The sequence below is a fragment of the Rattus norvegicus genome, chromosome 3, assembly GCF_036323735.1.
Source record: "Rattus norvegicus strain BN/NHsdMcwi chromosome 3, GRCr8, whole genome shotgun sequence".
Lineage (NCBI taxonomy): Eukaryota > Metazoa > Chordata > Mammalia > Rodentia > Muridae > Rattus > Rattus norvegicus.
Window position 1 is genome coordinate 75,249,176 of NC_086021.1, and position 27,114 is coordinate 75,276,289.

General features: G+C 42.9%; 1 protein-coding gene and 1 long non-coding RNA gene across 2 annotated transcripts in view; one reads left to right on the plus strand and one right to left on the minus strand.

The window, feature by feature from the left end:
- Positions 1-27,114, plus strand: part of Myo3b (myosin IIIB) — a 408,256-nt gene that overhangs the window by 21,159 nt on the left and 359,983 nt on the right. The gene's annotated exons all lie outside the window — the stretch shown is intronic.
- LOC134486377 (uncharacterized) lies at positions 13,355-20,830 on the minus strand. Its single transcript, XR_010065215.1, has 2 exons — positions 20,396-20,830; positions 13,355-19,820 (listed from the first exon to the last, which is right to left on the minus strand). It is a non-coding gene; the product is annotated as an uncharacterized LOC134486377 (long non-coding RNA).

Consider the following 27,114-nt stretch of genomic DNA (forward strand, 5'->3'; position numbering starts at 1 on the left):
TTCGAGAGGATATTTGTAAGCCACGTCTGTCATCTCAGCCACTCGGGAGGCTGAGGCAGCAAGGTTGCCTGTTCAAGGCTCACCTAGACTGTCGAGTGAGTTCAAGGACAGCTTGTGAAGTTTGGTGAAATGTAATTGAAAAATAAAACATCAAACAGGCAAGAGGGGTGGGGAGGATCTGTCTCTTTCGTCTGGAGAAGTCATTTCTCCATCACTGAAAACTACAGATGCCAGAACTAGGTAGACACCCACCTGCCCTTAGACCTCATTGCACACTGATCTATTGCCCTGCAGATAAACTGGCGCTACAGGAAACCCTTGATTCCAGGAAGTCTCTTGCCCATATTCAGCCTCTTCCCTGGGCCTTTCGATGGTGCTCTCCTCGACAGAGCACAGATCATCCTCCCTTCCTCCACCATCCCTGGTGCGCCATTTCTTATGGTATGCTCCCACATCTCTTGTTAACTCCTAAGAGATGCACACTCTGGGGTCTTCATCCTCAGGGAGTGTCAGGACCCTGACAGTCTGTTGAACAAGTCTGCAGGGCTTCTCCTGCTGGCTAGGACTGGGGAACACACCAGGATCCTCAGACCCTGTCTCTTTGGTTGGGAGGCTTTAATACCCAAAGCTTCTCAGTGCTGTAGCCCAGACCAATTGAACTAGAATTCCCAAGGCTGGAACCTGAGGCTAAGGATGTTAAAATCTCCCCAGATGTTTTCAGTGTGTCCCAGAGGGATAACCACCACAGGGCTTCTATCCCCAATGCTTATAACACCCTATATTTCTTTGCCAAACGTTCATGAGACCAGTGGTCTTGTCCTAGGCACCACTGCATATTTTTTTTGACAGAATAAGACACACCGTCCTTCGATTAAAGGGTGGATTAGAAGGACTCTTTTAAAAATGTGGATTCTAAAAGTATTTCAACACAATCTCATCCAAAGTCTGATTAGGGAACGAGTATGACAGTGTCACACAGTTTTAAGTATTTAAGATGGTGGGAGAAGGCTTCTCTAAAGCTGCTGCCTTGTTACATAAACCACCTGGAAGCCACAGTCCTCAGCAGGTCTCTCCTCCTTCTGTGTCTGTGTGAGCACAGGCATGGTCTTCACATGTCTAACACTGAGCATATATGTGGGCAACAGATATAGGTATGTTTCTGATTCATATAGTGTTTAATCTGTCACTGCATACATTGCCTATCCTGTTTTAATACCCAGTGCCCTCTTCTCACCACTAAGATTTATTTAAAAAACAAGACAAAACAAAACAAAAAAACCACAAACAAGCTATTAGTTGGTGACATTGGTCAAATTCTCATTTGACTTAGAATGTCATTTGGAATTGAGGAATAAAACCCATGAAATGAAAATGTGGATAGTAAAATAGAGCAGAAAATGGATGATTCGCTTCTGCCTGAAATGCATCTGTTTAGAGTGAAATGTAATAGGACCTTCTTAGGAGAAAGGACCTAGAGGGGGAAAGCCAGAAGTTAGCACTTTTGTCTCCCTTTGCAATTTTTCAGCCACCAAGTAGCTGGAATTCCATAAAACTACAAGGAAGTTGGTTTCAATGGCCCTCCCTTCTGGAGAACCAAGCCTTTCTACACTGTGAGTGTTGGAGGTTGCTCTTGTGCATACACATGAGCATATTTGATTATGAACCAGTGTGATGAAAAAAATCTATTTTTACTAGGAAAAAATGAATCTCATACCCTCATTTGTCAGGTATATTACCTGTTTTGTGGAATAAAACTGCATTCATTCATTCATTCATTCATTCATCTGATCATCGATCTATTTTAATTTTATGTGGTCCCACACCTAGCACAGGCTCTGGCGAGGTATGGCAGGTCCCTGTCTATATGATGCTATGTGATGTTTGGGGCATTTTCAAAGCTCTATTCTGAGCTGCTGCTGCTGCTGCTGCTGCTGCTGCTGCTGCTGCTGCTGCTGGTGGTAAGGTGTATGGGGCGTGTGCGTGTGTGTGCGTGCTTGCGCATGCGCACACGCGTGCTTCTATGGTGCTTTTGTTGTTAGCTCCACTGGGGATAGTAGCCCAAGCAAATCTAAAATGCATAGATTCTATCTGGCTGAGGAGTTAGGGATATGGCTGCCAGGCTGCAGCTGCTCTCACACTGGGACTGGGACCTCAGTTTTTACTGTGGAAATGCTTGGTGTGGAGCAGAGTAGACGGCTGGCTAACTTCTTTCAGGATCCCATTTCTCTCTCTAGAGGTCCCTCTGAGCTAAGAAGTACTGTTCCGGTTAAGGCGAGGAGGGAGGAGGCAGGTCTATTACCAGGCCCAAACCCTCTAGAAAGGCAGGGACAATCCTAGTGCAGTCTGTTGGGCCACTCCTGTGCAGGGGCAGCTGGTATCTTTACCCTCAGCTTGGGCAGACTGTGACCTTCTGTGTCCCTGTTTCACAGGCTGTAACTCCCTGCTGACCTGGGACCCTGCTGTTTTCCCTGATCTGCCCTCCCTCCCTTTCATTCTTAAACCAGATTCCCAGCATCCCTTCACCAGTAGCTCTCCTATCACTTCTAAAGTAAAGATCTCAGCTCCCCATGCATGCTGTGGGAAAGTTCTGCCCCAATGGGACTGTTGAACTCTAATCCAGTGCTACTGTTCAGTGTCCTTATGATCCCTCTTCTGGAACCAGACTGGTCTGGTTAGCATCCTGTTCATAGTCTTTAGTTTATTCCCAAGCAGACAAGATGGTGAATACATTAATTCCAGTGATGGCAGCCTGCGTCTCTGAGCTAGCCTGTGTGTGACTGCTATGTATTCGGTAGGTACTACAGAGATGGGGAACACATCCTTTCTTTCTCTTTATTCTATGCGTATGGGTGTTTTGCCTGCATGTCCATCTGTGTTCCACATGTCTGCCTGGTGTCTGTGAAAGCCAGAAGAAGGCACTAACTACCCTGGAACTGAAGTTGCAGTGTGGGAGCTGTCACTCAAACCTGGGTCCTCTGGTAGAGCAGCAAGTGCTCTTAACCACTGAGCCATCGCCCCAGCTCCCACATTCCCTTTAAGATCATTGAGTCCATTGATGTTGAGATATAAGATCCCTACAGCAGTAAATGAAAAGGTGAGAGATCATTATTGACCAATAGCAGCAAGGCACTTGGTCTCTTAGGCACGATCTTGCCTTCTGCATCCTCCTGTGCATCCCTGGGCTCTGTGTGTTCTGTGTCCACACCAACCACTTCACTGCGTCCTCCAGAACACGTCCACGTCCTCCAACTTGAGCCTTGATCCTGAGCTGATCAGCTGCTTCCTGTGAATCTGTGGGCTCATCAGACACAGCACTGTTGGGCTCCTGCGGCTCTGCAGGATTCGGATAGGGCTCGAGGGTCTCAGGTGGCATGCTGACCTGAAGGGAAGCTTCCTGGCTTCCTATTCCTGGCTTCCATTTTCTCTCCTTACCTCAGTCCTCTACAAACATCCCAGGGTGTGTCACTGAAAGCTATCAGATGCTCCTCCAACTTCAGAGACTACCCACTAATAATGCTATGGGTCCTGTCACATCTGTAATTCTAAAGAGACCCTGTCAACTGGATCTGCAGCGACTGAGCCCAGAACTCGGAGATGATTTGTTTTGGTTGGGCAGTGCTGGGAAGGAAGGGCCTTTGCCCCCTGAAGTTCGGACATAAAGAATTTAAATTATCAAATGACATGCATGGGGACCCCTCAAGAGTGGCTGTCATTGTGCCTGATGTGCTGATGTGACACACAGTAGGTTCACTCACTGCTTGTTGCCTTCAAGTTAATCTTTTGATTAATGGGGAAGTAAAGTCAGCAAGGATTTGATGGATGTGTCAGTCCCTCCCATAATAGTCATCTGAGGCTAACCCACTCAGGACCTGGATGGGAAGCAAGGCCTTTCCTCTGGTGCTGGGGAGATGGCTCAGAAATCAATAACACACTTATGACATAACACTGACACAAAACACACATGCACCGAATAATCTTTAAAGAAAGTCCTTTGGTGATGTGACGGTGTTCCATACATTCTAGTCAATGCAGTCTGCTTTGTTTTCTGGGCCTGAAAAGGTCTGCCGTTCTCTGAAGAAATGAGAGCTGCACAAAAGCTGGATCCAGAAAATAGGTCATCCACGTGAGCTGCAGTTATCTTCCTTCAAGCTTTCATCTGGGCTCGCTTGAGATTGCTTTTCTGCAAAGGGCAGATGTGGCTACCCTGGCTGAAAGGCAACTGGTGTATATGTGTGTGTGGGGGGGCGGGGAGGGAGGAGGGAGGAGAGAGAGAGAGAGAGAGAGAGAGAGAGAGGGAGGGAGGGAGGGAGAGAGAGAGAGAGAGAGAGAGAGAGAGAGAGAGAGAGAGAGAGAGGGGCTTTGGCCTTGGGCCCCTGTTAGGCCTCCCAGATCCTCAGAGCTAGCTCTGCCCTTGTCTGAGCTGTTGAGCTCCCATTAAATAGGGGAAATGTGCTTTTTCAGTACTGATTTCCACACTAACATACATATACATACACCACATGTGCCTTACAGCCACACAATCACAACTGTGACCCCTGTATACATCATGGACATAGCTCACAGAGAGCACACACGTGCACCTAACATGTTCACAGCCACTTGATTTGTCCCCTGCAGTCTTTGATAGAGCAAGCCTGTGGGAATATAAAACACTTTATTTCTGCACATAGTCTCTCAGCTTGAGGCCAAATTGGAGGGCATTAGTCATCAGTAATTTGCAGTTGCTTTTAAACGTATTTCACTCAGAGAGGTTTAAGGCAGCCACAGCTCAGATTTCCCTAGGCTTTGGTAAGGAAGTGAAAAATCTGATCATTTAGTTAATCATTGTCATGGCTATGGCTACGTTTTGTTCCTTAGTGGTGGCTATGTCGTGACTGGCCTGTGAATTAGGTAGCAATCTGAACAATATTAAGCAAATCGCATTATGTCACAAATCTCTCTTTCTCCTGGTATTATTGATGTTTAGCGTTTAAAATCCATCGGCCATTGTATAAGGAAACTCAGAGGTCAACCTGGGCATCGGTGGCTTCAAGCTTGGGTGTCTCTCTTGGAGGTTCGGGGTCAACAGCCCCAGGTTTGATCAACTCAGCAAGGATGGACTACAATAAACTTTGAGAGACTAGTTCAGCTACTTCATTTTCCAGACGGAGGGGAGGGAGGGTGTTAAAGGCAAAGAGACTTTAGAGATTTGCCGGGATCTACATGGCTGCTGTTCCTGGTGCCAGTGTCCCTTAAGGAAGTAATGCTTCACGTTCCTGCTCTGGAGTCAGCCCGCATGGTCATTAGCCCCTCATAAGCAGTGGGGACATGGATCCTTATGGAAGGAAGGATACACCATGCCACTACCACTGTTGCTTCTTCTAGCCCCGTTGTCTCCCTTGTCAGAGGGAGTCATGCATGCCACTCCTAGTCCCCTCTCCCCAAAAGGTTGGCCTTCCACCCAACCAAAGGTCTGGGTTAGGAGAAACGACTAAAAGGCAAAGGCAAGTTCATGTCTTTTGCAGCTCAACCCCTCAGGAAGTTCCCACTTCAGGGAACTGTACATCTTCTCCTGCCACTTCGTGGTCCCCTTCCTCTTGATGTCTGTGCTAACACTGTGTTTCTGTGGAGGCACCGAGACAGGATGTCAGTGCCAGCCCACATATCAGAATCCACACTATGGCAATGGTTCTAGAAGCATCCTCTGAAGATGAGTTAAATGAGGTTGGGAAGCCCTGGCAAGAAGGGAATGGGACAGTGGTTTGTGGTCAAAGGAATTACAAGGGTATTGGACCCAAGAGAAGCTGAGGAAGGGTCAACAGCAAGAGGCGTTAAGAGGACAAGAGCGGCAGATCTGAAGGGCCTGTGTGGATGGATGCTGGAGATCCTAGGGCCCTGTTATAAAAGCAATAGTTATTTAATGGACTCACACGGTTCACAAGACCCCATGGCAGACAGCTGTGTGGGAATGCGGTGCAGGGGGCTGGGGCAGGAAGAGCAGCTGACAGAGGGGTAGCTGAGGTGATAAGAGGTCCAGAGTCAGACATGCTCTGCTTGCCAAGCCATGCGTCTTGCAAAAGGTTGCGTTCCCTTGCTGCAGGGTCATCTTTTTCTAATGTGACTTACGGTGGCAGTGGTGACAGGTGTTTACGCTACAGATGTGTCTTCAGCATGGAGCTGACAGCACTTTCTCCTAGAAGCAGGCCTTCATAAGCAGGTTGCCTATCCGTAAAGCAATTTGGGATTTGCTGGGGTTAATTAATCCCTCTTGCTCATTTAGATTCCTCGACCTAATCATAGCATTTTTTTAATTTTGATAAAAATATTTAGATTTATTAATCTCATGAGCATGAGTTTCGCCTGCATGTGTCTATCCTGATGCCCTGGGAGGTCTGAAGAAGTGATCAGAGCTTCTGGAGTTACGGGGAGATTTGTGAGTGGCCGTGGTGGTTCTGGGAATTGAAGCTGAGTCCTCTGCAGAAGCACCGTGTTCTCCTTACCACTGAGCCACCTTTCCTGTCCCTCTCTTCTGATTTATGCTACCACTTGTTAGCTTTCCATCCTGGAGCGCAAGAAGTGAGGCAAACCAAGTGTTTTACAGAGTGGGTTGTGACGGATTATTCGTGCTTTTCCAGTTACTCTTGGCTTTTTGAGCATTTCTACAAGTAAGGTCTGTGTTAAGACTGCAATCCACAGAAGCTATTTTGTGAGAGTAGGGCAATAGGACAAATGACCAGCCTATGAAAACTGTCGTTTTATCTGCTTTCTCTGTAAATCAGACTTAGCGTGCATCCACTTTCCTTGTCCTGCCAGCTCAGGACCCAGGACTCTCCGGAGCTCGGAGCAGCGACCCAGGCGGAGCAACTATTGGCTGAGCCTGGTTGCCCAAGGGGTGCGGTTCTGTGAATAGGGTGACTGGGACACCCATGAATGTTCCAGAGTCCTGACTAGTAGGTCAGGGACGGACTTCTTACCCTGGCCATTGCTCCCACACATCACCCAAAGCACTTTCACAGCTGACGGCCCTCACTTCCAGGCTCCTATTGAGTACAAAATGCCAGACCTCCCCACCTCAAGTCATCTGCTGCCCTGCTCAGAGGCATTGAGCCCCATGATTGGCTCACGTTAAGACATGATCGAACTCGGAGAGAACATCCTGCCTTGCTTCCTGAATGCTAGGAGGCATTAAATGTGTGCGTCACCATGCCTAACAGTAGAAATATGTTCATTAAGAAAGATAGTATTTGAACTGTAGGATTTAGTAAATGTTCTAGTTTACTAATATTGCATGGAATCAGTGTTTACAAAGATTTGTAATTTTTAAAAAAGCATATGTATATGTGTTCGTCTATGTGTAGGTAGGAGCATGTGAAGGAAGGCGCCCTGGCCAGAAGTGAACATCAGATTCCTTAGGGCTGGACCTACAGGTGGTTCTGACCTACTTGGTTCGGGTCCTAGGAATGGAACTCAGGTTCTCCACAAGAGCAGTAAGTGCTCTTAACTGCTGAGCCATCTACCTAGACCAACAAGGTTTTATTTTCAAGGAGAAAAATCTAATTGGTATTTGTTTAGTTGAGACACACTCAGTCTTAGTTTGGGTTTCTATTGCTTTGATAAAACATCACGACCAAAAGCAGTTTGGGGGGAAAGGGTCTATTTGCCTTACATATTACATGTCATGGCCTATTGAAGGAAGCCAAGGCAGGAACAGGGTGGAAACCTGGAGACAGAGCTGATGCAGAGGCTTGGGTGGGTTCTGCCTACTGGCTTGCTCCTTATACCTCGCTCAGCCTGCTTTCTTACAGAACTGAGGACCACCAGCCCAGGGATGGCACCACCCACAATGGGCTGGGCTCTCCCCCATCAGTCACAATTAGGAAAACATCCTACAGGCTTGCCTACAGCTTGATCTATGGAGTCATTTTATTGACTAAGTTAATGCGAGGCTCCCTCCTCACAGTTGACTCTAGCTTGTGTCAAGTTGACATAAAAACTAGCCAGCATGGCATCTCATGTAGTCCAGACTAGCCTTAAATGCCCTACATAGCCAGGGTGGCCTTGAACTTCTGATCCTCCAACTTTGACCTCTCGAGCTTTGAGATTTACACCATCAACCTCACAGGGTTTTGTTCCAGTATGGAACATCTATTGAGCATTGGTTTGATAGCTATTTACCTATAGGTCAGAGTACGGGACTAAGGCATGGCCTCTATGTACAGGGAACTCACTGGCGGAGAAGACCAATGTGCAACCAGTGAAATGTCAGGCCATGCGGTAAGAACTAGGAAAGAGTATCTAATCAGTGGGGCCATCAAAGGAAGGTTCCTGTCAGCAGGAACATGAGGGCAGCCTTCCGAAGAGATGCCGTCAGAGCTTGCTTGAACGGGTCCTATCAGTGTGCAGATAAGTTGTGGTGAAGAAATCAGTTCCTACTCTGGCAGTATGACCATGTGGTGCTAGCTTGTGTTTAGGTCAGGAATTATTCCCTTGTGTGTTCATGGCTGCCAGGGATGTGTGTTCTCACTGTGCATATCTATGGATGTTCGCTGTATTTAGTATATATTATTATATGTGTGCTATATGACAATGTATGATAATATACAATATGTATGTTCCCTCTGCCTTTTAAAATGCTCCTCTTCCTAAAAGTTCTATAGGTTTGAAAACCTTCTTCCTGAGTTGTGGCTTATATATACTGTGCTCTACCTACCATCTCGAAGAGGCTTCTGAATAGCAATATTCTGCAATGGCGTCAGTCTCCTGAGCACAGAATGTTGCCGGACAGGTTTCTATTTATATCCTACTTGATAGGCTTGACCAACCCTAGGAGGTCCGGGCGGGCGCAGGCTGCAGGTTGCTTTGATTTGAACCTGTCGCAGGTAAGACACCTCCATTAGGACTAAATGAAGATATTCTGTAAGGGCTGAGGCCAGCTTGTGAGAATCTCACATTGGTTTGTGTGTGTGTTGGGGGTGGGGGACACTTCCGAAAAGAACGGCCTAGGAGGTGTGGTGGGATCTAAGGACCTAAGCTTGGTGGCCCTCTGAGGGCAGGGATGAGGAATTCCTAGACAACTTGCCAGTCCCTTCTGTCTCAGGTAGGGTCTGTTCAGGTTCCTGCTCCTCCCTGTGTCTTCTCTTCTCAGGGTGGCCTTCTCCTGCTTCCTGTGGTCCCTGCCCCCCACACCCCATGCACTCACTCTCCAGCCTCTCGCACCCCCTTTCCCACCTCACCGTAAATCCAGACAGGAAGACTTCCCCTTCCAGAGATTTCTCATTCGCTTCTCCCCATTTCCTTAATTTATCTTTTAAAATAGAGTAAACATGTGCATTGCAAAAAAGAAAAAAGTGTAAAAGAAGACATATTATTTTCCTTTTTTTCCCGATGCCTCTTCTTCCTGGTGTCACTCCCTAAAGTTTGAGAATTTTTGTCTAAGCTGGGGACATGGCTCAGTGGGAGAGTGTGTGCTTAGCATGCAGGAGGTCCTGGATTTGATGATTAATCTTTCCTCCTAACTTCTCTGCCCCTTCTAAAACCCTACGCAAAACTTCTCTCTCTCTCTCTCTCTCTCTCTCTCTCTCTCTCTCTCTCTCTCTCTCTCTCTCTCTCTCACACACACACACACACACACACACACACACACACATTCTATAGCATACAGATTTACAAAAACACAAATTCAGAAACATTGCATAAATTAGCTATAAATATAAACACTCTATAACACAGTTATCATTTCCTTTGTACAATTTAAGAATGAAAATAAAATCGGTCCTCAGCTCCGAAAAAAAGAACCAAAAAAAAAAAAAAGAATGAAAATAAAAACCTTTTAAGGTGATGCCAGGCAGCTTTGATTCTAACAGCGGTTGGTTGGTGGAGGAGCAGGAAGATGAATGTGGAAGACCAGCCTGAGTTATGTAGCAACATCCCATCACCAACAAACAAGGGGCTGGATGGCGTTTCATTTTATGTAATAATTATAACAGATAATTGTAGTTATGTCTAGTTCCTTTATTGGAAACAATGTTACACTAGAGATCCTTGTATAGTTACCAACTAGAGATTACACTGTTTTAGCTCTTAATTTATTCCATGATTAACATAATCTATTTTTTACACATTGTTTAAGGACATATTTTTACATTTTGGTATAATTTTTCTGTACTGTTTGTTGAAAAGCTTTCCTTCTAGTGTATAGAAAAAAAACAAGTATGGGTCTTTAATTTCAACACACTGACTAGTAAGTTTTAGCAGAATCCAACAAAATTCCATTAGGATTTTAATGCTGATGATCAAACCATCTGCAAGTAACATTCATTTTACTTCTCCCTCCAGGCTTTTAACTTCTTTTCTTGTTTTATTGCTTGGGGTCTACACGGTACTTGAATGACAGGATGGGAAGAGAAACATTTGCATTGTTCCTGATCCTACATGGAATGTTCACTTTTCTTTTCTCATTAAGGATGATTTTAGGCATTTCTAAATGTCTGCACCAGGTTTAAGAGGTTTCCATCTGTTTTACTATGAGAAGAGTTTTATTATTTAAATTATGTTCGTCCTGAATGTATTTGTATTTCCTAAGATGTTGTTTATTAAATTAAGAGACAGTTTCTAATTTTTAAATTTATGGTTTTAAAATCATGAGTAGATGTTCAATATTATTAGATGATTGTTTTTGTGTTTAAGTTTCATTTTGACTTATTTTTGGTTGATTTGAAACACTATTATCTTATTTCGATTATTTTTTCTTAATTTGTAAACTATATTTTACTATAGTTAGTATGTGTATATGACAGGGTTGGGTATTCATGTGTGGAGGTCAGAGGACGATTTTGTGAGGTTCTTCTTTTAACTGTAACTGTGTTTGGGAATGGAATGCAGGTCATCAGGTTTATATAGTAAGCACTTTGTCCACTGAGCCATCTCATCAGCTGAATTTGTAGTTTTAAGGGCCCTTTCTATATCTACTGAGATATTTGAATGTGCCTTTTACTTTTACAGTTTATATGATGAAGTTATTTTGTTCAGATCAACATTACAGTTCTGGTTTTAGTACATTTACCTGGTTTATGGCTGACTTTTTAAAAGCAATCCTGATATAATACACATTTCTAACCTTAGAGTTTGGGGGGTAGCAATTAAACCAAGGGCCTATGTGGTCTATTTTTGGTACTTTCTATATTACATTATATTTTCCAGTTTTAATGCTTTAACCCTTTCTTTCCCCATAACCCATAGCACCTCTTATCTCGCATCCCACGCATTAACTTGTCTCTGTCATATGCACACCTCTGGAGTGGGATTTTCTTATGATAATGTCAAATTTGTAAAACTTATTTGTAGAGCTCTTAGAGATTTAATAATTTTATATTGTAGGTCTAGCCTCTGCCCTTTATTTCTTGTCTACTTACATAAAATAGAATCATTGACAGATGTATTTCCTCCTTATTGTTAATCCTGTTTTGCTTTGCAAACTTGATAATTTCAAATAGGATAATTGAATCTCAATTTCATTACAAAAATTTTAAGCATTTATTTGTGTACATGAGTGTGTGTGCACATGATAAGGGGCATGCATGGAGGTCAGAGGACAATATTCTGGAATCAGTTCTCTCCTTCTGCTGTGTGGGTCCTAGGCATTGAACTCTGACTCTTAGCCTTGATGGCAAGCACCTTTTTCTCACTGAACTGTTTTGTTCTGGTTTTAGTTTCAAAGTGTGTGTGTGTGTGTGTGTACACACACGTGTCCTAGGTCCCTGAAGAATTCCTTCTCTGCTTTCTTAATCAGTAATTTCCCAAGGAAATGTCTGTGTTCCAAAATGTATTCATGTTCCCTCAGTACCATATCTACCTAGCACTAGAGCCATCATGTTGCTGGGAATCAGCTGCTTTTCCTTTTGAAATGTTCAAGTACTGTGTCTTCGCTCTTGGTGAATGTTGAGTCCAAAAACAATTCCAGACAAATGTCTAACTGTAGTGCCTATTAGCATTCCAATTCAGCATTGCAAATCCCTGTTACAGAATCCATGCTGGGACCTGGCTCCTCCCATCCCCTCTCAGCCCAGTCCCTACCCTAAACTTGTCCAGCCCATGGGCTTCCCCTCCCCCAGCTTCTTATTCCTATAGAACTCTGTCATTTCGGCCCTGTGCTCTTTGTCCTCTTGGCTCCCACTCTCTCTTTTGCTCCTCCTCTCTTGCTCTGCTCCTCTTCTCCTCTTATGGTTCTGTTCAGTCTACTGCTTGTGTTTAGTCTACTATTGTCTCTGTTCTGGACTCTTCCTCATATCTACAAAACCAAACCCAAACCCAAAAACCCCGTATCCTCAACCATGCCTTGGAGAAGTCATATCCTCACTTAATACATACACCTAGTGCCCAAACACCCGTTTATACAGTGGTTGTGGCTTTGGTAAGGTTCCTTGGTTAGAATGGGAGACGCCCAACTCCTCAGCTTCCATTTAGAAGCCTCACATTAGGTAAGGCAGGTAAAGGGGTTTTAATAAACTCCTATCCTTTGTTCCTTTACCTGAGTCTCTCAAAGGCCTGAGAGCTAATCCCCTATACAAGATGGACAGCAGTAGAGGAGCCCATCCCTTCTCAGGTGACAGCATTTAGCAGACTCAGAGAAGTGGCACATGCCTCTGGGTACTTGTTTTCTGATCCATTTTCCCATGGCTAACTCACTCTATCTCTTAACAAGGGAGAGTTGTCCCTTTACTGTGTCCAAAACAGCTAGTCATCTACTTTAAAAAGATGACATCCTCTTCTGTTTGCTTTTTGCTACTGCACTGTGCTGTCAGTCACACTTGGGGTTTGTGTTGTTAGTGCTCTTCATCTGGTCCTAGAGAAGGGAACAGCCTAGCTCTTTTTTGCCAGTTTACTCATGAAGTTAGGCTAAACACAGGTCAGAGCTCCCTTCCTCCTCCTCCTCCTCTTCCTCCTCCTCTTCCTCTTCCTCCTCCTTCCCCTCCTCCTTCCTCTTCTTCCTCCTCCTCCTTCCTCTTCTTCCTCCTCCTCTTCCTCTTCCTCCTCCTTCCCCTCCTCCTTCCTCTTCTTCCTCCTCCTTCCCCTCCTCCTTCCTCTTCTTCCTCCTCTTCCTCCTCCTCCGGTCATTCTCTACTTCCTCCTCCTCCTCCTCCTCCTCCTTTTTCTCCGCTCCCTCACTTCATTCTTTTCTTTCTCCTTCTGCTCCTTCTCTTCCTGCTCCTCCTCCTCCCCCTGTCCTCAAGTTTCTTATAGAACGGTTTATAGTTGAATACAACTAGCAATTAATACCTACTCACTGAATGCATAAATAATATTTTAGCTACTTTTCACTAACTTGTGACCCAATTTGAAAGACGAGAAGATTGAACATTATCTATAAGCAACTCAGTTTTTTAAAAAGTATTTATTTTTATTTTGTGTGTGTATGAATTTTTTCTGCATGTTTGGCTGTGAACCATGTCTGGTGTCCACTGAGGTTAGAAGAGGGCATTGGATTCCTTAGAATTGAAGTTAAAGATGTTGAGTCACCACGTGGGTGCTGGGAACTGAGCACCCTCTAAGGGCAGCCAGTGTTCTTAACTGTTGAGCTATATCTCCAGTCCCACATTTTGGGCGTGGATAAATCTGAGAGGTGATAGAAGGACCCAGCAGTACATGAAAGACTTAGCCACACATCTGAATGAGTCCACTAAGCTCTCACCATGGTCTGGAAAGAGTTGGTTCTCTTCTACTGCTTTTGATCCAGTATGGAAGACCAGCTCCAGGCCTTTGAGAGGGGCCAGGCAGATGAGTAGGGACTCTGTCAGGAGCACCTTTATGCTCTGAAAGATATCTTTTATCTTTCTTCACCAAACACATCAATTTTAAGGACACGGTGTGGAATTCATTTCTTGGATTCTTACTGCTGAAAACTAGGCTTACTTTGCACTATTCTCTCCTCAGCACACCCCTGGCTGCTGGGGGACATCTCAGTGAGGTCATGCACAGTTCTGCGATGCTCTGTGACACCCGTGACCACAGCTGTGGGTGGACTCCCCTTCATGGTGATGACACGTTGTAGAGATGAGGAAGGTGATGACGGTGGCGTCTTCACTCTTCACAGTATGGATGTTCATTCTGCCTTCCCTTGGGAAGAGAGGACAGGAGCCCACAAGCAGAAGGAGGTCACTCTATTCTTCTATTGATTTTCCATGTGCCTTCCAATGGTTAATTAGTTTTTCCTAACTACATTTCTGCGTTTAGCTGGGACAGCAACCTTACTGGGAGATGGGCTGTGCCCCAGAGATAGTGGACGGAGAAGGTCACTTTTTGATAATATGACTGAAGGTGTTACATTTTTTTCTTCTCAGTCTAATTCCCTAGTATAGAGTGAAGATTAAAAAAAAAAAGATGTTGCTGGTCTTTTATAAGTGTGGCTTAACTTTCTCCTTTGTAAGCAAAGTACTCACCTACACTTTACACTTGGTGTGCCTCCCAAAAATATTCCTTGCTTTTGTAGGCTTTGCATTTATCATGATGAAAAAAAAAAAGGAGGGCAGAGGGGTTAATCTTCGTAATTAGCATATTCTGGTATTCTTATAAACTAAGAATCTCCGTCTTCTGCAGCATTTCCCACTGTTTCTATCCACTTATTAGTGAGAACATACCATGCAATTCTTTTTGGATCTGAGCTATGTCACTTGGGATGACATTTTCTAGTTCTATCCATTTGCCTGCAAAACTCAGGATGTCCTCGTTCTTAATAGCTGAGTAAATGAACCACATTTTCTTTATCAATTCTTGATCTTAGAGTGTGAGCCATTGGAGTTCCGTTTAGGAAAATTCTGCCTGTGCCAATGAGTTCAAGGCTCTTTCCCACTTTTTCTTCTATTGTATTTAGGGCATCTGGTTTTATGTTGAGGTTCTTGACCCACTTGGACTTGAGCTTTGTGCATGGTGACAAATATGGGTCTAGTTTCATTTTTCTACATACAGACATCCACTTAGACCAGCACCATTTATCGAAGATGCTCTCTTTTATCCATTGTATATTTTTGGCTTCTTTGTCAGAGATCAAGTGTGTGTACGTGTGTGGTTTTATTTCTGGGTCTTCAATTCTGTTTCATTCATTAACTTGCCTGTCTCTGTACCAATACCAGGTAGTTTTTATCACTATTGCTTTGAAGTAGAGCTTGAGGTCAAGAATGATGATTCCCCCAGCCATTCTTTTATTATTAAGAATTATTTTTGCTTTTCTGGGTTTTTTGCCTTTCCAGATGAATTTGAGAATTGTTCTTTCCATGTCTTTGAAGAATTGTGTTGGGATTTTGATGGGGATTGCATTGAATCCATAGATTGCCTTTGGTAGGATGACCATTTTTACTATGTTAATTCTGCCAATCCATGAGCATGGGGGCTCTCTCCATTTTCTGAGATCTTTGATTTCTTTCTTGAGAGACTTGAAGTTCTTATTATAAAAGCCTTTCACTTGTTTGGTTAGAGTTACCCAAGATATTTTATATTATCTGTGGTTATTGGAAGAGAATTGTTTCCCTAATTTCTTTCTCAGTCTGTTCATCATTTGTATAAAGGAAGGCTACTGATTTATTTGAGTTAATTTTATATCTGGCCACTTTGCTGAAGTTGTTTATCAGCTGGAGAAGTTCTCTGGTAGAATATTTGGAGTCACTTATGTATACTATCATATCAGCTGCAAATAGTGATACCTTTCTCTTTTTTTGCCAATTTGTATCCCCTTGATCTCTTTTTGTTGTATTATTGTTTTAGCTAGTACTTTGAGTACTATATTGAATAGTTATGGGGAAAGTGGGCATCCTTGTCTTGTCCCAGATTTTAGTGGGATAGCTTCAAGTTATCTCTCCATTTAATTTGATATTGGCTGTTAGGTATGGGCCTTGAATTCCTGATCTCTTCAATACTTTTAACACGAAGGGGTGTTGTATTTTATCAAATGCTTTTTCTGCATCTAAGGAGGTGGTCATGTGATTTTTTTCTTTTAGTTTGTTTATATGGTGGATTATGTTAATGGATTTTCATATATTGAACCACCCTTCATCCCTGGGATGAAGCCTGCTTGATCGTGGTGAATGATGGTTTGATGAGTTCTTGGATTTGGGTTGTGAGGATTTTATTGAGTATTTTTTGCATCAATATTCATAAGCAGATTGGTCTGAAGTTCTCTTTTTTTTGGTAGGGTCCTTGTGTGGTTTAGGTATCAGAGTAATTGTGGCTTCATTGAATGAATTAGGTAGTGTTCCTTCTGTTTCTATTTTATGGAATAGTTTGAGGAATATTGGTATCAGGTCTTCTTTGAAGGTCTGGTAGAATTCTGAACTAAATCCATCTGGCCCTGGCCTTCTTTTGGTTGGGAGGTTTTTAATGACTTCTATTTCCTTATGGGATATGGGCCTGTTTAGAACGTTTACCTGCTCTTGATTTAACTTTGGTTTGTGGTATCTGTCTAGAAAACTATCCATTTCATCTAGATTTTCCAGTTTTGTTGATAATAAGCTTTTGTAGTAGGATCTGATGAGTTTTTGAATTTCCTCCATTTCTGTTATGCCTCCCTTTTCATTTCTGATTTTGTTAATTTGGATACTGTCTCTGGGCCCTTTAGTTAGTTTGGCTAGGGGTTTATCTATCTTGTTGATTCTCTTAAAGAACCAACTTTTGTTTTTGCTGATTCTTTGTATTGTTCTCTTATTTGGTTGATTTCAACCCTGAGTTTGACTATTTCCTGTGGTCTACTCTTCTTGGGTGAATTTGCTTCTCTTTGTTCTAGAGCTCTCAGGTGTGCTGTTAGTGCTATGAATTTTCCTCTTAGCACTGCTTTCATTGTGGCCCATAGATTTGGGTATGATATATCAACATTTTCATTAAATTCCAGGACATCTTTAATTTCTTTATTTCTTTTTTTTTTCTGGGGCTGGGGACCGAACCCAGGACCTTGCGCTTCCTAGGCAAGCGCTCTACCACTGAGCCAAATCCCCAACCCCTAATTTCTTTATTTCATCCTTGATCAAATTATCATTGAGTAGAGAGTTGTTCAGTTTCCACATGTGTGTGGGTTTTCTGTTGCTTTTTCTGTTATTGAAGACCAGCTTTAGGCTGTGGTGGTTTGATAGGGTGCATGGGATTATGTCAATCTTCTTGTATTGGTTGATGGTTGTTTTGTGACCAATTATATGGTCTGTTTTGGAGAAGATACCATGATGTGTGAAAAGAAGGTGTATTCTTTTGTTTTAGGATGAAATGTTCTGGAAATATGTTAAATCCATTTGTTTCATAACCTCTATTAGTTCCCCTGTGTCTCTGCTTAGTTTCTGTTTCAATGACCTGTCGATTGGTGAGAGTGGGGTGTTGAAGTCCCCCACTATTATCGTGTGGTGTTCAATGCGTGTTTTGAACTTTACCAAAGTTTCTTTTATGAATGTGGCCGCCCTTCCATTTGGGGCATAGATGTTCAGAATTGATATTTTCTCTTGGTAGATTTTTCCCTTTGATGAATATGAAGTGTCCTTCCTCATCACTCTTGATAACTTTTGGTTGAAAGTCTATTTTATTTGATATTAAGATGGCGACTCCAGCTTGTTTCTTAGGACCATTTACTTGGTAGACCTTTTTTCATTCTTTTACTCTGAGATAGTGTCTGTCTTTGTTAATGAGGTGTGTTTTTTGTATGCAGCAAAATACTGGATCTTGTTTGCGTATCCAGTCTGTTAGCTTATGTCTTTTTATAGGTGAGTTGAATCCATTAATATTGAGAGATACTTAAGACAGATGACTGTTGGTTCCTATTATATTTGCTTTTGTAGGTAGCTTTATGTGCTTGTGGTTTTCTCCATTTGGCTTTGTCGTGAGATGCTTAATATCTTGTCTTTTCTTTGGTATAGGTATCTTCCTGGTATTGAAGCTTCCTTTGAATATTTTCTGGAACATTTTTGTTTCTCCATCTATGTCGATTGAGAGTTTTGCTGGGTATAATAACCTGGACTGGTATTTGTGTTCTCTTAGGAGTCTGCATGACTTCTGACTAGGCTCTTCTGGCTTTCATAGTTTCTATTGAGAAGTCTGGTGTAATTCTGATAGGTCTGCCTTTGTATGTTAGTTGGCTTGTTTCCCTTGCAGCTTTTAATATTCTTCTTTGTTCTGTGCATTTAGTGTTTTGACTATTATGTGACAAGAGGATTTTCTTTTCTGGTCCCATTTGTTATTTGTTATTCTGTAGGCTTCTTGTACAATTATAGCCATCTCTTTCTTTAGGTTGGGGAAGTTTTCTTTTATGATTTTGTTGAAGACATTTTCAGGTCCTTTGAGCTGGAATTCTTTGTTCTCCTCTATTCCAATTATTCTTAGATTTGGTCTTTTCATTGTGTCCGAATTTTCTGGATGTTTTGAGTTAGAAATTTTTTATGTTTTGAATTTTCTTTGACTGTTGTGTTAATCTCCTATATGGTATCTACACCTGAGATTCTCTCTTCTATCTTTTGTATTCTGCTGGTGATACTTACATCTGTAATTCCTGACCTCTTTCCTAGTTTTTCCATTTCCTGGTTTGCCTCCATTTGTGTTTTCTTTATTGTCTCTACTTCCACTTTTAGGTCTTAGACCACTTTATTCAATTCCTTTACCTGTTTGTGTTTTCCTGTATTTCTTTAAGGGATTTATTTGTTTCCTCTTTAAGGGCTTCTACCTGTTTACCTGTATTTCTTTCACTGAGTTATTTATATCTTCCTTAAAGGACGTTATTATCTTTATGAGATAGGATTTTAGGTCAGATTTCTGATTTTCAGGTGTGTTAGTATATTCAGGACTTGCTGCGGTGGGAGAACTGGGTTCTGATGATGCCCACGTACATTGGCTTCTATTGCTTATGGTCTTGTGCTTGCCTCTCACCATCTGGTTATCCCTAGTGTTTGCTGGTCTGGGTGACTCTAGAGTCTGCCTCTTTTGTCCCTGGGTTGCCACAGGTCTCCTGGTAGGCCTGTGTCCCTGGCTGTACCAGCCCTCCTGTAGGGCCTTCCAACTGTGGGGTCTTCAGAGGGGCAGAGAGGCTGCTGATTTGCTGCCCTGGATGCAGCAGATCTCCTGGGAGGCCTTCAGACTGTTGGGTCTTCAGAGGAGCAGTCACACTGTTGTCCTGTGAGAAGTGAATGTTGAGTGCAGTGGATCCTCTGGTATGTCTGAAGATAAACCTCTTCTGGGAACAGACTACCTAGCAGTCTGTCCCAGCAGAACGGACCAGGCAGGCCATCTGCTTCTTAGAAAGTGGGGTACTCTCTGTCAGGAGGCAAAATACCTGGCTTGCTTATTATTACACTTCCAATTTAAGGAATTGAAAAATTCTCTGTGGTAGGATGTTTGATAAACTGTCCCGTATTTCATGGCTTTTTCTTTTTAAAGCACGTCTTCTGCTGTTCACTGACTGAAACTAACACTCCTGGGAAGTCTTTAGACATTCAATCTTGATTAGATAAAGCATGGTTGTATGCTCGGTTTACAGTTGGGACCATTCACCAACCTGAGTGCAGTTTACTCAACCCCATCGACCCAGTGGACACGACTTCCGCTGGAACAGTACTGTTTCCGCTTGTTTGAGAAGTTGGGTTCCCCTCCCTTAGGATGGTAGAGCTCTTAGCCTTGAGAAGACTGGGCTATCTACCCTGAGTGACATGTTCAGATGTTGACTGGTCACTGCTCCTGTGAGCTGAGAGCTTGTGAGCTGAGCTCTTTTCTCAAGATCAACCTCCTTGCTGCTCATCTCAGACGGCCGTTGCGTCAATGACGTCAGTATGTTTGTTCTTGTCAACAGAATGTTATTGAGAGGCAGTTGTCCTCACCAACGGGCCTTTTCTCTAAGATAGATGGTACAATAGGACACAAGTCTGAATATAGGATAATCGAAGTTTCTCGTATTCTAGCTGATCACAGTGGAATAATGCTAAAAATCAACAGCTAGAGAAATGGCAGAGTATGCACAAACTCATAGAGATTAAATAACACATTCTGAATGATGAATGTATCACTGAAGAGATAAGGAATTTGTAAAGGAAACTACAACATTCTAAACCTACGTGATACAGAGAAATCAGTGCTAGAAGCGAAAAGTAATCTTACATCTTCCTATATTATAATACCAGAGAGATCTCAGGTTAACAACAATTTAGTGGGCTACCTTAGGAACTTGATAAACAAGGCAAACCCCAAATTAGTTGACAGAAAGACAGAATAAAGATCAAAGCGAAGCTCAATGAACTAGAAATAGACAATATAATACCATGCAAAGAATCAATGAAATGATTGAAATGGTAAACAAGACTGGGAAACCCTTGGCCAAAGTAAAGAAAAGAGAAGATGCAAATTAATAAAATCAGAGATGAAAGTGGAGTCATTGGAGTGCGGAGATGGCTTTGTGGAAAACGGCACTTACGGTGCACATAAGAAGACCTGGATTTGAATCCCCAGCATCTGTGTAAAAAGCAAGGCCTGGCTTGCGTCTGTCTGTAACCCCAGGGACTGGCAGATCCTGAGATTTTCACTGACCGGCCAGCCTTGCTGAACTAGCAAGCTTCCGGTTCAGTGAGAGACCCTATCTCGAAGTAATAATGTGGAAAATGATAGCGACATCTATTATCCTCTCGTGGCGCCACATGCGCACGCGCAGTCTTGCGCATGCCCCACACAGGGAGACGTTACAACCGATAAAGATGAAACGCAGAAAAATCATCAGGATGGACTTTAAAAACTTAGACTCGTTAGAGTAGAAAATGTTTAAAAAAAATAAACTTCTAGGTGCATACAACCAAAATTAAAATAAACAATTTAAACAGATTCCTAACAACCAATGAGACAGAAATAGTAATAAAAAAAATGCCAACTGAAACTAGTCCAGGACAAGACAGAATAAGTGCCACCAGGACTTCAAAGGAGAACTTATCCTAGCTATTTTACATACATTAAGAAAATGAAGGAAGGCTGCCAAATTCTTTTTTTATGAATATTACTCTGATACCCAAACAGACAAAGATACAATAACAAATGAGAAAAACTATGCCAGTCTCCTTCATGAACATAGAGGCAAAAATTCTCAGTAAAATATTTGCATAAGGAATTTAAGAATGTGACTAAAATATAATTAAGTGTGACCAAGTTGGCTTCATTTCAGAAATTCAAAGATAGTTTGATTTATACAAATCAATAAGTGTAATATATTATGTATGTGGATTCAAGGACAGAAATCACAGGATCATCTCAACAAATTCTAAAAAAGGTTTAAAAGTATTTACTGTACTATTTTCTGAATTATGGTTGTTCTGCTTGCCTGTGTGTCTGTGCACCACTTGGGTTCCTGGTGCCTGCAGAGACCACGAGACAGCATCAGATCCCCTTAGACTGAATTCAGTCACCAGAGTTGTCTGCTGTTACATGTGTACTGGAGATACAAAGAATTAAAAAAAAAAACCCCAAAACATAAAGGATATAAATGACAAATCTATAGTCAAGATTGTACTGAATGAGAAAAACTCAAAAATATTTCTAATAAAGCGGGGAAAGAGGCAAGGGTGTCCACTCTTTTTCAATGTGACCCTTGATGTCTTACATAGAGCACTAGCAGAAGAGAAGGAAATAAGAGTCACTCAGGAAACATATCAACATATGGGACCGTATGTAACTGAAAAGTCTCAGCTTAGTGGAGGAAACAATTGGGTAAAGAAACAGCCTACAGAATGGAAGAAAACTTCTTGCTGGCCATACATTTGATGGAGGATCAATATCTAGACTATACAGAGAAATAAAACAAACAAACAAAAACCCCAAACCAAAGAGCAGCAACAAACCCTCAACGGTTCTCCAAAGAAGGTAGACAAATGATCAATGAACATGAAACACCATTCAGTCCCACTGATCATCAATACAGAACTACACTGAAAGTCCACCTCACCACTGTCAGGGACAATTGTGAAGAAAACAGATAACGTGGCAGGAGACGTGACTCAGTGATAAGGGCACTCACTGCTCTTGCAGAGGATCCAAGCTCAGCTCCCAACACCCGTGTTGTGACTCACAACCACCTGTAACTCCAGTTCCAGGGCGTGTGATGCTCTCTCCTTCCATGTTCCCAAATCTACACACATACCCACATCCATACAAACACACACACACACACACACACACACACACACACACACACACCCCGCCACACACTTACAAATTAAATGAAGGCCCATTGTTTCAGACTGGCCATTCTAGCTATAGAGGTTCATTAAGATGTATAAACTGTGGGAATGGTTAATTTCACTTATGCGTGTGTGAGATGCTTTTTTATTTGTAAGATCCTTATAATAAAGTTGTAATAGATTTTTAATTAGTTTTTGTTAAAAATAGATTGTTCTTTCATACAATATGTCCCAACCAGTTAGCCATCCCAGCCACAGTTTCCCTTCCCTTATTATATTTAAAAAAATTTTTTAAGATAGGTTTTTAATTATTTTCACAAACTGACTTTGAACCCAGTTTCTACCTAGGTTATATTTGAATTTGGGATTTGCCTGCCTCAGATTTCCAAGTGGGTAAGAGTAATATGCCATCAAGCACATCTTAGACATTCTAATGAAATACAGGGCATATTTAGTGATGACAGTTTAGAAACCCTGAATGTTGTTACTTCGTAATCCCAGAGCTTGGGAAGCAGGAGCAGGGGGATCTCTGTGAGTACAAGGCCAGCTTGGTCTACAGATTGAGTTCCAAGACAGCCAGAGCTACACAAAGAAATCCTGTTTTTTTAATAATTAATTTTAATTAATTAATTAATTATTAGTGTATCTCTTTTAAAAACAAAAATTCAAGTCCTAGTGTGCCTAGAAAGATACAGAAAGATAAAATTATGGTGGCTTTGACCCTTCGAGGAAGACTGACGTCTAAACAGTCATCCATTGTCAGCTGTCTTGGGTTCTATAATAGATTTTTTTTAAAAGGAAAACAATATAGTCTGGCAAGAATGCGGACAAGAGGAAACCCTTACATATTACTGGGAGGTGTATAAACTAACCCAGCTACTATGGAAATTAAATAAAGTTTAAAAAATGCTTAAAAATCTACCCTGTGACCCAGGTCTACCAACCCTTAAGGTTTAAGTAAACATGTCCCAGAGCACTCACTCACCAGTGGTTATCACAGCATCGCTCAGTAGCTAAGTTAGGAAACCAATCACGGTGTCCCAGAACAGAGCAATGGACAAATAAAACAGGGTGTGTGTAGACAAGAAAAATGTTCACTCATAAAGAATAAAGTAATATGGTTTGCATTAAAAAAAAGTGGATGCAACAGGAGATAGTCATACAAAGCGAAGCATCTCAGACAAATACCGTGCCTTTTCTCATTTGTGGTTACCGGATGCTCTAGTCAGATTTCTAGTTGCTGTGAGAAAAGAGAGGAGCAAAAGCAGCCTGGAGAGGAAAGGTTTGCGTCAATCTACAATCCATCCTTGAGGGAAGTCTGGGCAGGAGCTGAAGTAGAAACAATAGACGAATGCTACCTATTGGCTTTCTTCCAAGCTCACTCATATCAGCTTTCTTTTTTATTCAGCCCGGGGCCCACCTGCCTAGAGACTGGACCGCCCACAGTGGGCGGGGCCATCCTACATCAATTAGTCAAGAAAATGTGCTCACAGGCTAATCTGATGGAGACAACTCTTCAGTTGAGTGTCAAGTTGGCAACCAAGATTATCTGTCACACTGGATTTTATGTGATAAATCAAATGATATGTATACATAGGACAGGAAAGAGGAAGCTTCCTTGGGGGAAAAAGAGAGGGAAGCGGAATTGAGAGCAAGGATGTGTTCAGAGTACAGTATGCATTTGTATAAAAACGTCCTTATGTAACAGTGCTACGTATAATGAAAATCTTAGAAAATAATAAGCCATAATCTGTGTGTGTGCAAATGCATATGTGTCGGGGGAGGGGGAGCAGTTTTTCAAATACCAGACATTCAGCTCTGCCTATCAGGAGTTCATTTTATATAGAAAAAAAAGAATGTGTTGTTTTGAATTTCCAAGGTGCTGCATTAGTGAAGCCTCTCACTAAATGAATATCTGTTTAGACGGGGGTTTAGGTAATGAGAAAACAGTGTGTTTCCCAGACATTAGGCTGATGATGTGTGGGCAGATGGGAGAATGTTCATTCTCCATTACTGTCTGCATTGCTGACTAGTAACGCCCTTCTGAGGCGAGATCCTTTGCCTTGCTACTGACTTGGTTGTCCCTGGTAGAGAACGGGTTCAGAAAACACAAGAATATGGGGGAACACAGGGACAAGGAAGACATGAGATTTTGCTTCCAAAGTGCGGTATAGATGAGAACTCCGTTTGTGGAGTTGACTGGCGTAGTATTACAAAGTTTGTTAATTCTTCGCTTGGGAGTAGTGGCAGAGACCCATCAGAGAGAGTGCACAAGGTTTCTTAGCAGCTTGCAAACTTCCTGTATGGATGAGGGTCACCACCGACCTCGCTCTTCCAATGAATGGAGCTGGCGTAGCCTGAGGTGTCCAGCTTAGAGAGTTTACTCTTTTCATTTCATATGTAGTTATGTGAAGAACCGTAGGAGGTCTAGATGCCTCTTTAGGGTATCCTGAGCTTCAAAGCACTGTCCCTGACACTACAAACTACTCCTAGACTTTCCTTTGTTGTCCATGATGGTAGATTGTAACATTTTCCATCAATCCTACCATGCCTAGCACAGACAGAGCCCACAATGCCCCAAGGCTAACCCAAGCAGCTGTCGGGCTGTCGGGCTGTCGGGCTGTCCGGCAGGCTATTCACGCTGCTTCCCTAGATCAGATCACTATCTTCATTTCAAGGCCGTAGAACAGCTGCTGCCTGGTTGATATTTAATCAATTGCCAGAGCATTTACAGAATCATTGATTTTTAGAGAGTGAAGACAGGCATGGCTGTTAGAAATGGCTGGTCCTATCACTCCTTTATTTAACCTTGTCTGATAACGCCCAGAAGTACCTGATGGACAGGCCAGGGGATCCTGGGTGGCCAGCCCTCTGATTCTGTCATCAATATTCGCTGGAAATGATTCACTTTTTGGAACAGTTGTGCTTGTTTTGGGGAACCCACTTTGCTGTTTTTAGGCATATACGGGCACTGACTCTCCTGGGATTGGGAGTTATTTTCCTATAGAACTTTCCAATACTTGAATGGTAGATAGGTCAGAGGAAACAGGCCATTGTTAACTGTCAGATCCCATTCAGTTTGTGGAACAAAGGTCATAGGACTGGACAGGGGCAAACTTGGATTGACATTTTTGCATTGTCCTTGAACAGCTGGGTCACCAGCCTGGGTTTCAACTTCTGTAAAATAGGATGCATTCATTCACAAAGGCTGCTGAAACCGAGGACCACAGGCTGAGTGGCTGGCTCGAACAATGGGGCTTACTTTAACCATGTGCTGGTGTTCTGGAAGCGGGGTCAAGGTGTGAACACGGTCAGTTTCTTTCCTGGGTGTGCATGGACACCTTGCTGTGTGCTCAAGTGTCTGAGACTTAAACTACTGTTCTCTAAGACACAGGTCATGCTGCATCCGCCACATCCCCAGCTGGTCTCGTTGTCCCTTAATTACCCGTGCAAAGGCTCTGGTACAGTCTTGTCCTGAGATGCTGAGGGTTGAGACTTCAAAATATTAATTAAAGAGGGTGCCACAAGTTCAGCTGTCATTGCAGTGAGGTGCTCAGTTCAACAGGTGGTTTCCTGCTAGTGTTCTGGTTATTAATCATGTCTGATTGCTAGTGTCCATGTCCTTGGAAGGCTCCAGAGGCTGGCGAGAAAAAGCGCTTGCTCTGAGATATTTCCTAAACCGCTAATATGACAGCAACACAGGGTAGCTGGTCACCCTCTAGGCTACCAGAGAGGATGCAGCAAGCACTTGGTTCCTTGCCCTCCTCCATCTGAGCTTCTACCTCAGCATCCCCTAGATCTGATAGTCTCCGTAGTCCTCCATGTTTGGATTAAGACCACCAGAGAATACCCCATTAAAGCAGAAAGAAAGTCTGAACTGCTGCATAGGGGACTTGCCCAAATCTCACAGCCCCGAGTCTCATAGCTCTTTGTCTTTTATGCACAAAACACCACATCCAGGTTGTCACACTCCAGTACTAAGAAGCACAACTACAGAAGCCAAAAAGCGAGGTTAGTCCATGTAGGGATCTTCCTGAAGCTATGGTCTAGGGATTTGGCAGATTAGATATTTGTTTCCATTTTGGCAGATGCTGGGGACTATGTGCTGAGTTTTAAGGTTAGAGTGTTGCCTCTAACATGGTGTCAGTTGTGCTAAGGTCCAGGGGTCTAGTACACTCCTGCTGCCACACTATCTGACAGTATTGTCCAAACTTAGAATTCTATTCACGTCCAAAATTAATTGAAGAAAAAACACAGTTGGTTTGTATTTGAAAGTGAAGTGAAATAAAACGCTTTTCCTAAACCTTGGTGGGCCTGAGGCAGATCTCACTGTGCTCTGGTGATGCTGGGTAGTGCTCCCTGGTGCTCCCTGATGCTCCCGAGTGCTCCCCATGCTCACCGCACCCTGTCCCCTTCCAATCCAGGCAGCAGTTCTGTGAATGACGTGGGGACATGATTTAGGGCAGTTACAGCCACTCTGTGATGCAGGTGGTGAGACTGAGGCTGTGGCCTTAGCTGAGGCTCTTTGCTTGTCAGGGGAGGGGCAGGAAAGTCCTCAGAATTTGGCCAGAGTCCTGATGAGTCCAGAGCTGAGCCTGGGTACAGGTTTCGATGATGGGGACACAGGTCATTTTGAAGGGGCCTTGGAGTCAGTGTAGAACACACCCAGACACTGAATTCTCAGCAAAAGGAGATTTTATCTACCCAGGAGGGACAAGCAGAGGACTGACTCTGCATGGGGTAAAGACAGCAGCAGGTGGCTCTGCAAGGAGCAGTTTCTAAGGAGCAAGGATCCCCCATCTCTGAGGGAGCAGTTTCTGAGGAGACAAAGGGGAAGTCTGGGGTAGAGTGAGTTAGTGAGCCCTGATTGGACATGTTAGCCCATGTAGCCAAACAATAAATTTTGATTGCTGGTCCTTGGTGTTTTGATAGCTGGACCTAGGCATAAAGAAGTGGCCAAATGAGGGAATAG